This window comes from Salmo trutta, chromosome 35, assembly GCF_901001165.1.
Source record: "Salmo trutta chromosome 35, fSalTru1.1, whole genome shotgun sequence".
NCBI classification, from domain to species: domain Eukaryota; kingdom Metazoa; phylum Chordata; class Actinopteri; order Salmoniformes; family Salmonidae; genus Salmo; species Salmo trutta.
The window spans coordinates 14186105-14196567 of record NC_042991.1 but is presented as its reverse complement, the minus strand read 5'-3'; positions in this window follow the sequence as shown (position 1 = coordinate 14196567).

The window sequence follows — 10463 nt, the reverse complement described above, 5'->3', positions numbered from 1 at the left end:
AATGGTTAATGTGGTGTATCATAATAACAATATTCATTGAGCTTTGTTGATGGGGCTTTATTGTTGTACAGTGAGTGCACCATATCTGTCTGGGCTTGGTGGAAATCCACACAATTATGTGTGGATTATTACCGAGAGGCACTAAATCATCGAGTTTGTGAGGGAGATAGATATAGGATAGAGAAAGAGTATGATGCTTGACAAATTGGAACTATTTGCAGCTGTGACAATGTAAATAGTGAGCAATAGTATGTGTGTCACGGCTGTCGTATGAAAGAGACCAAGGCGCAGCGTGCGTATCGTTCCACATCTTTATTTCTATGTGAAACTATGCAAGACAGACAATAAACTATAAACAAAAACAACAAACCGTGACAAAGAGATGCTACATGCATAAACTCAAAATAATCTCCCACAAACACTAGTGGGGAAAACAACAACTTAAATATGATCCCCAATTAGAGACAATGATGACCAGCTGCCTCTAATTGGGAATCATACGAAAACCCCAAACCTAGAAAAAAGAACCTAGAACACAACATAGAAAATGTAAACTAGACAAAAAACCCAACATAGAAACTAGAACCATACATAGAAATAAATAAACTAGACAAAACCCCCCAGTCACGCCCTGACCTACTCTACCATAGAAAAATATGAGCTCTCTATGGTCAGGACGTGACAATGTGTGTTCAGAGATGTTACAGAAGGACATTTCCTCTGTGCAACCCAGAGGTGGGACCAAGTCACCATTATTCGAGTCATAAGCAAGTATCATGTCACAAGATCCAAGTCTCAATTCGAGTCCCAAGTAGACTAGGTCGAGTGTTGAGTCGAGTCCAAGTTGTGCATTCTAAGAGCAAGTCAAGTCAAATCTCAAGTGAAGTAAAAAACACATCTATACATACAATGACTTGTTCAAATATTTGTCTATTTATTGAGGCTACCAGACTGCCCTTTTCGTTATTTTGTCTACAGCACATTTTGATTATGAAATTGTAAAACAGGGACCTTTAGTAGTACTCGCTCAGTGTAGATTTATTTACAGGTCTTGGTGATCCAATGGTAAAAGCGACATATCATACAGAAAATACACGGCCCAAAATAAATAGCTTTTGTATCAGGCTTAACCTTTCCTATCTGAACGGGCACAGGCAGAGGGCAAGACGGCACAGCCTCCCCTTGAGAAACCAAATCGAATCTGTCTAACAGGAGCTCAAACAGGTATACTGGTGAACACTTGCCCCCTCCAAGGACCATACAATTACCCAATTGGCAATTACAAACAATAAATTGGTTCTACAATGTCAAAAGCAATTTCCACACCCATTGTTATATTAGTCTTAAACAGATATAATGATTATTAATTCTATTTCCTCACCATTCATACATGGAACAATAATTTTGTTTTATTCAACATAAGTGTGGCGCGCAGGCCATGTAGTCGATATGCGCACTGAGGCATGTGTGCTCCTATTATGCACAACCAGAATGACAGAGACATAGGACACATGCTGTGTTGAAACCAACTGGGAATTGGGAACTCGGAAAACTCAGACTTCCGAGCATTCAAGACAACTAGGAACTGGGAAAAATCTTTTGAAAGGTCATCCAACCTTGGAATTCCAAGTCGGAATCATGGGCATCTTTCTAGAGCTTTGAGTTTCCGACCTGAAGATCACTGAAATCATGATTTGGCCTAGTTTTTTCCCCCGAGTTCCCAGTTGTCTTGAAAGCACAAACAGACAAACGGAAATCCAACATAACCCAGGAAATATGAACAAGGGAAACTATAAATTTACAGAACTTCTACATCATGAGTCTTGCAAATGTTCATGTGCACAATAAATATCTTGTCCACTCAGAGTGTAAGAAATGGTAGGCTAAATGAAAATGTTCCTATCAAACATGAAACAGAAATTCCTAAGGGTTGCAATAAACTGTATGGGGATGAAATTATGAAACTCTAGCAATTATTGTAGGATTAGATGCAATATATTTACCACATATGGATTTAAATGTGTGAAAGCAACAGCAAACATATCAACAAGAAAACAAATCGCAGAGTGCAAGTGGAGAACTGCGACTATGTCCACAGTAATAAATGCAAGCTTCATAAGTATATTATATATTTCAAGCAATTTTGACATACCAAAAGACCAGTAGGTTTATGCTAGTAGGCTTAATTGTTTCTTGATGCCCCATTGCTGGTGAGCTTGCACAGTAAATAGTTAATATTCTTGATCACCAAACTATTTTTGGAGCTGCATATTTACTTATTATGGCAATCCTCTCTCCCTACAATTTGAAGTTTGCTGCACTCGATCCTATAGATGTACAGCAAATCAGCAATCTGTTTGCTAGCTCACGTGACCTGTGTTGACTGACAGTTTGCTGTTCCAATCAGAGGGCCAAGTGTGCGTTTTACTATCCAATCTGTTGCACGTATTTTTGCGATGCTGCGGCTACTGTCTCTGGCTGCGTGGAGAGTAACCCATGAAGACTTTTTGCCACAAAATTTGTGACAAAACGTTACAAAACGTGACCAGATAATTTTTTTATCATCAGTCTCAAGTCTTGAGGCTCCAAGTCCAAGTCAAGTTATTATATTTTCTATCAAGTCAAGTCTCAAGTCATCAAATTTGTGACTTGAGTCAGACTCAAGTCCAAGACATGTGACTCGAGTCTACAACTCTTAACACAACTCAATCTTGCAACTGAGCAGAAGGCAGCCCATTGTACGAGCTACTTCATTGTGTGCCTGGCTGCGATAATCATTTCAGAATTACGGCTCCTCCGTCTTGCTTCTTGTCCAATTTCAGTAATTGCTCAAAACCAGGAACGACAGCTCCATCCAGGTGCATCTAAAGCTACTGTCCTATTACAGCGGTAATGTACAGTGGTAAATTCGTTACACTCTGCCTAGGCTCATAGAGAGGGGCACCGCAGGCAGCCAAGGTACATGGTCCAATGCGCTGGGAAGACTTGATTGAGCTTTCACTTACAGTATAGGCCCATCTTCTCTAGAGAAGCCATTGCCCAGATTTGATTTGTGAGGTTTGAAAGGCAATTTGTGCTCACCTTTTACCTGTTCCTGATCATGTCAGACTTCTTCTAAAAATGTTGCCTTTGGAGGATGATGGAAACAAAATGTCTGACACTGTGGGTGGATGACGATGATTGACTGGTAAATCAAATTAAAAAGCATAATGTGTTCTTTCCCCCTTTGGTTTGTGTGTGAGGGAACAGAGACTGGCCAAAAGTTATGCATAGGAGTTATATGAAAGAAGGAGGGGTGAGTGCTGTACAGGTCAAAGGAGGAATGATTCACCAATGTACAAAAGTACAGTATATGAGCTTTTTCACTTACCTATAGGCTGTTGTTGATCGATCAAGAGTTTAAGTGCATGTTCAGGTTAGTACTTTCAGATTGATAATCCTAAATTCCAGATTCAATCTTCGCTTACCCCTTGATCTGAGTTGGAAAACTATTTACAATGGATTTTAAATAATGTTAATTGAGGTGCGATTAAATATTATTATATAAATTAGTGAATAAGTCTTTGTTATAAGTTAATCATAATAAATGCATTGTTACTCCTGGGAAACCAGGTGTGTGCACTTCCTGGGCAATATATAGTAGCGACCAACACCTAGCATCCTAATCAAGACCTAGTTCAGATCTCTTGGCGTAACGGCTAAGATGTTGGGTTACCAGGGCCCTGGTTCAAGAAACTGTTGGGGCTACCCCTGCATTTGCTGCAATTTATATTGTCTGCTGCCTCAGTTATGTTCATCAAACCAATTCCTCCCACCTTTTAATTCACAAGTAAAGTTGTCAACACAATTCTACTTCTTGGGAACCCCCCACACGTGCCAGGTCAACACAATAGCAAAAACAACTTCCCTCTCTCACTTCTACAAAGTTGTCCCACATGATGCTTGCCCTTCTCGTGCCCCAGAGGTCAGCTTGAACTATTGACCTTGACTTGACCTTGCCACCCTGGGGTCACACAGTTTTGATTCCTTGTTCTGTGCTTCTCCGCTATACCCATACCAGGGCACGGTGTGTTGTGCCATTCATGGGGGCCACGTTTGGGGGCTGAATTCTGAGATGGGGGCATCTCTGGTGTTCCTCTTCTTGATGGGTCCATCTCTCCCTGGGACCTAGGACTTCTCCTTTCTTTCTGCCAGCTGTTTCCGCTTTGAGGACACTTGTGATAGCGAGAGGGGGGAGAAAAGGGAGTCAGAGAGAGAAAGTGTTTATGTCACGTTCGTCGTAGGAACTAGACCAAGGCGCAGGGTGATTAAAGTTCCACATATTTATTTAAGCGAAACTTCATTTACATTTTACATTTACATTTACGACATTTAGCAGACGCTCTTATCCAGAGCGACTTACAAATTGGTGCATTCACCTTATGATATCCAGTGGAACAACCACTTTACAATAGTACATCTATATCTTTAACTTTACAATAGTACATCTATAACTTCCAAACAAAAAAGAAACAAACAATCAACGAACCGTGACATCAGAGGTGCCACATGCACTAACTCAAAACAAGATCCCACAAAACACAGTGGGGAAATGGCTGCCTAAATATGATCCCCAATCAGAGACAATGAAAAACAGCTGCCTCTAATTGGGAACCATACCAAGCACAACAACACAGAAATAATAAACCTAGAACACCCCCTAGTCACGCCCTGACCTACTATATTATAGAGAACCAAGGGCTCTCTATGGTCAGGGCGTGACAGTACCCCCCCCCCCCCCCAAAGGTGCGGACTCCGGCCGCAAAACCTGAAACCAACTGAGGAGGGTAGGGGGGTGATTAGTGTCGGTGGCAGCTCCGATGCAGGTTGTAGCCCCCGCCCAGAACCCGGATCCGGCCATGGCGCCAGGCTGAACGCCGTGCATGGACTGGGCATCGGCGCAAAGGAGGGCTCGTATAGCCGGCACAGGTTGTACCTGAACGATGACACACTTCGCACGGTGAGTGCGAGGAGCTGGCATAGGACGTACTCGTCTGTGAAGGCGTACTGGAGACTTGGTGCATTGTGCCGGCACAAATTGTTTCGGAACGATGATGCACTTCGACGGCGAGTGCGGGGAGCTGGCACAGGACACACCGGACTGGGGACACGCACTTCAGGGCGAGTGCGAGGAGGGGACACAGGACGTACCGGACTGGGGAGGTGCACTGGAGGCCTGATGCGTGGGACCGGCACAAGTTGCACCGGACCGGTGACACGCTCCTCCAAACACCTGCGTTGCCGCATACTCCTAGCCAACTCCATTCTCCGGTATCCCTTCTCGCACTGTTCCATTGACTCCCAGGCGGGCTCTGGTACTCTCCTTAGGTTGAACGCCCACCTCTCTATCTCCTCCCAGGTTGTCACTGGCTCACTCCCCGGCTCCGCCGACCACCCCGTGTGCCCCCCCCCCCAAAAAAAAAATGTTGGGCTGTCCTTTGGGCTTTCCTTCTGCCTTCTGGCCGCGAACCCCGGCGTCGTTGCTGTCCTCCCTTCTCTCCTTGCGTCTGCTTCCACGGCAGGCTTTCGTGTCCTGCCAAGATTTCCTCCCAAGTCCAGGATGTCTTCTCCTCCTTGGTCTCCTCCCAAGCCCAGGATACCTTCTCCTCCTGGGCGTGCTGCTTGGTCCTGTTGTGGTGGGATCTTCTGTCACGATCGTGTGGTGAGACGGAAGCATCCTCGGACCAAGGAGCAGAGTGATTAAAGTTCCACATATTTATTTAAGTGAAACTTCCAAAAAAAAGAAACAAACAATCAACGAACCGTGACATCAGAGGTGCCACATGCACTAACTCAAAACAAGATCCCACAAAACACAGTGGGGAAATGGCTGCCTAAATATGATCCCCAATCAGAGACAACGAAAAACAGCTGCCTCTGATTGGGAACCATACCAAACACACCAACATAGAAATAATAAACCTAGAACACCCCCTAGTCACGCCCTGACCTACTATACCATAGAGAACCAAGGGCTCTCTATGGTCTGGGCGTGACAGTTTATGGTTATGGAGATGTGTATTAAGGACACTTAATGTGTGTGTGTGTGTGTGTGTGTGTGTGTGTGTGTGTGTGTGTGTGTGTGTGTGTGTGTGTGTGTGTGTGTGTGTGTGTGTGTGTGTGTGTGTGTGTGTGTGTGTGTGAGAGAGAGAGACAGAGACAGAGATACATTTATCAGAAAAGGGAGACAGAGAAAGAGAAATTTGGTGGTTATTATAGGAATGGGTACTTAGGACAGAGAGAGCTGGATTTATGATGGGGCATATGAGTTATAAATATGCTAAATGACATACAGTCAGGTCCAAAATTATTGCTACCCTTGATAAAGACGAGCAAAATAGATAACAAATACTGAGCTATGCTCAATTGAATTAAAAAAAGAATATTATTTTATACCAACACAATTGCTCAGAGAAATACATTTTGTAAACTCAAAAAGATAAGGGTGAAAGTTATTGACTCCCCTGTTTTCAATAAAACGCCCCCCCCCCCCTTGTGAAAATAACAGCACTGAGCCAGGCATCGGGCTTGGATTGGAACCGGTGCTATGGTCAGGTGACTCGAAAATAGAGCTCTTTGGCCAATCACACCAGTGGAAGGTTTGGTGACGTAATAAAGAAGAATATACAGAAAAGTAAAATATGGTGGTGGATCTTTGATTTTATGGGTCTGTTTGCTTCCACTGGTCCTGGGGCCTTGTTAAGGTCAACGGGATCATGAACTCTACCAAGTACCAGGACGTTTTAGCTGAAAACCTGTTTGCCTCTTTCAGGAGGCTGAAACTTGGCCGCAAGTAGATTTTCCAACAAGACAATAACCCTAAGCACAAATCAAAATCCACAAATAAGTGGTTAATTGACCACAAAATAAACATTTTGCAATGACCATCTCCGTCTCCAGACCCCATTTAAAACCTGTGGTTTGAATTGAAGAGAGCAGTCCATAAGCGTAGGCGATGGATATCAAGGATCTGGAAAAATTCTGTATGGAGGAATGGTCCAAGATCTTTCCCAATGTGTTCTCCAATCTCATAAAACATTTTAGAAAATGGCTCTGTGTCATTATCCTTGCAAGGGGAGGAGTATTGAAAAAAGGGGTGCCAATAATTTTGACCCCTATCTTTTTTGGATTTGTTTTATTACTTTATCTGAGCAGTTATATTAGTATAAAATAATATAATTTTCTCATTTGTTTTAGCATACAAATTTGCTCACCTTAATCAAGGGTGCCAATAATTTTGGACCGAACTATATATATATATATATACTGAACAAAAATATACACGCAACATGCAACAATTTCAAAGATTTTACTGTTACAGTTCATGAGAAAATCAATCAATTAAAAATAAATTCAAACCTTAAAAAAAATGTGTCTCACAATGGCCCTCAGGATCTTGTTACAGTATTTCTGTGCATTCAAATTGCCATAGATAAAATGCAATTGTGTTCATTGTCCATAGCTTATACCTGCCCATACCATAACCCCACCGCCACCATGAGATACTCTGTCCACAACATGGACATCAGCAAACCGCTACCCCACACAATTCCAAACACGAGGTCTGCAGTTGTGAAGCTGTTTGGACATACTGCCAAATTCTCTAAAATGCCGTTTGAGGCGGCTTTTGGTAGAGAAACAAACATTAAATTCTCTAGCAACTGCTCTGGTGGACATTCCTGCAGTCAGTATGCCAATTTCACACTTCCTCAAAACTTTAGACATCTGTGGCATTGTGTTGTGTGACAAAACATTTTAGAGTGGCCTTTTATTGTCCCCAGGCACAAGGTGCACCTGTGTAATGATCATGCTGTTTAATCAGCTTCTTGATATGCCACTCCTGTAACGTTCGTCGCCTGGTGACGAGGAAGCGGACCAAAACGCAGCTGGGAGCGAACACATGTTTATTCAACACCATGGAATTAAACATGTACACAAAAATCAAGAAAACTGTCGATACGTTACGTTACGTGCTCAAACAAAGAGACAACAACCCACAAACATCGTGGGGGGAAAAGGAACTTAAATATGATTCCCCAATCAGAGGCAACTAGCGACAGCTGTCTCTGATTGGGAATCAACAGAACCCAACATAGAATTACGCCCCAAAGCAAGGCTATACCAAAAACATAGAAAATAAACTATAGAAATGCCACACCCTGACCAAAATAGAAGAGTTCACCTGGTCAGGGCGTGACAACTCCTGTCAGGTGGATGGATTATCTTGGCAAAGGAGAAATGCTCACTCACAGGGATGTAATCAAATTTGTGCATTTGAGAGAAATAATTTTTTTGTGCAATATGGAACATTTCTGAGATCTTTTATTTCAGCTCATGAAACATGGGACCAACACTTTGCATGTTGCATTTATATTTTTGTTCAGTGTATATATACAGTCAAAAGTTTGGACACGCCTACTCGATCAAGGGTTTTTCTTTACTTTTACTTTAGTGAAGACATCAAAACTATGAAATAACACATATAGAATCATGTATTAACCAAAAAAGTGTTAAACAAATCTCCATCACTGTCCTTCTTGGTCAAATAGCCCTTACACAGCCTGGAGGTGTGTTGGGTCATTGTCCTGTTGAAAAACAAATAACAGTCCCACTAAGCACAAACCAGATGGGATGGCATATCGCTGCAGAATGCTGTGAAAGCCATGTTGGTTAAGTGTGCCGAAAATTCGAAATAAATCACTGACAGTGTCACCAGCAAAGCACCCCCACACCATAACACCTCTTCCTCCATGCTTTACGGTGGGAACCACATATGCGGAGATCATCCGTTCACCTACTCCGCATCTCACAAAGACACGGCGGTTGGAACCAAAAATCTCACATTTGGACAGACCAAAGGACAGATTTCCACGGGTCTAATGTCCATTGGTCATGTTTTTTGGCCCAAGCAAGTCTCTTCTGATTGGTGTCCTTTAGTAGTGGTTTCTTTGCAGAAATTCGACCATGAAGGCCTGATTCACACAGTCTCCTCTGAACAGTTGATGTTGAGATGTGTTTGTTACTTGAACTCTGTGAAGCATTTATTTCCTGCAATATGAGGTGCAGTTAACTCTAATGAACTTATCCTCTGCAGCAGAGGTAACTCTGGGTCTTCCTTTCCTGTGGCGGTCCTCATGAGAGCACGTTTCATCGTCGCCCTTGATGGTTTTTGCGACTGCACTACTTTGAAAGTACTTGAAATGTTCTGCATAGACTGACCTTCATGTCTTAAAGTAATGATGGACTGTCATTTCTCTTTGCATATTTGAGCTGTTCTTGCCATAATATGGACTTCGTGTTTTAACAAATAGGGCTTCTGTATACCACCCCTACCTTGTCACAACACAACTGATTGGCTCAAGCGCATTAAGAAGGAAAGAAATTCCACAAATTAACTGTTAACAAAGCACACCTGTTAAATGAAACGCATTCCAGGTGACCACCTCATGAAGCTGGTTGAGAGAATGCCAAGAGTTTGCAAAGCTGTCATCAAGGCAAAGGGTGGCTACTTTGAAGAATCTCAAATATAAAATATATTTTAATTTGTTTAACACTTTTTTGGGGTTACTACATAATTCCATGTGTTATTTCATAGTTTTGATGTTTTCAATATTATTCTACAATGTAGAAAATAGTAAAAAATTAAGAAAAACCCTTGTATGAGTAGGTGTGTCCAAACTTTTGACTGGTACTGCATAAATAAAATTAAAAAGATCAGAATTGAACCTCTCCCATCACAAAACGGTTCCTGTTTGAACCTTTATACAAGGGTTCCTGAAATAACATTTTCAGAGGGGATTTACATTTACGTTTACATTTTAGTCATTTAGCAGACGCTCTTATCCAGAGCGACTTACAAGGAACCTTTTTGACCTAAAAAGGTTCCCCCACAGTGGCAATCTTGTGAACCCCAAAAGGTTATTTGAGGCTCCATTACTTCTAAGAGTGCACAGTGAAACCATAAGATTGCCCCAAGGTTGTCCCCCTCACCTGCAGCTTCTAAGTAAAGCACAACAAAAACCTATAACAATATAGTCACCAAGCAATACAGTCCATTAGGACATGTTGCAACTTACGACTCTGACAGATGGGGGTAGGGAAGGTAGAAAGACCCCAAAAAGGTTCAGAATGAGATGAGAATCAAGGAAGAGGGAGAAGGCAAAAAAAGGAGAGAAGATATCAGGTGCTGAAATTAGGGGTAGAGAGAGGAGGAGGGCTAAACTGTGCAGTTAATCAAGGAAAATGAGAATAAGGTAAAGATGAAGTGGGGATGAGAGTAAGTAAGGGAAAAAAGAAAAAGAAAAGAAGATGAAGTATGAAAGAGAGTTTGTGGAGGAGAGAGTAAGAGGACAAATTAGAGCAGGAGAAGGACAGATGGAGAGGGAGAGAAGGAACAAGGAAATGGGAGTTGAAGAGGTAAAGAG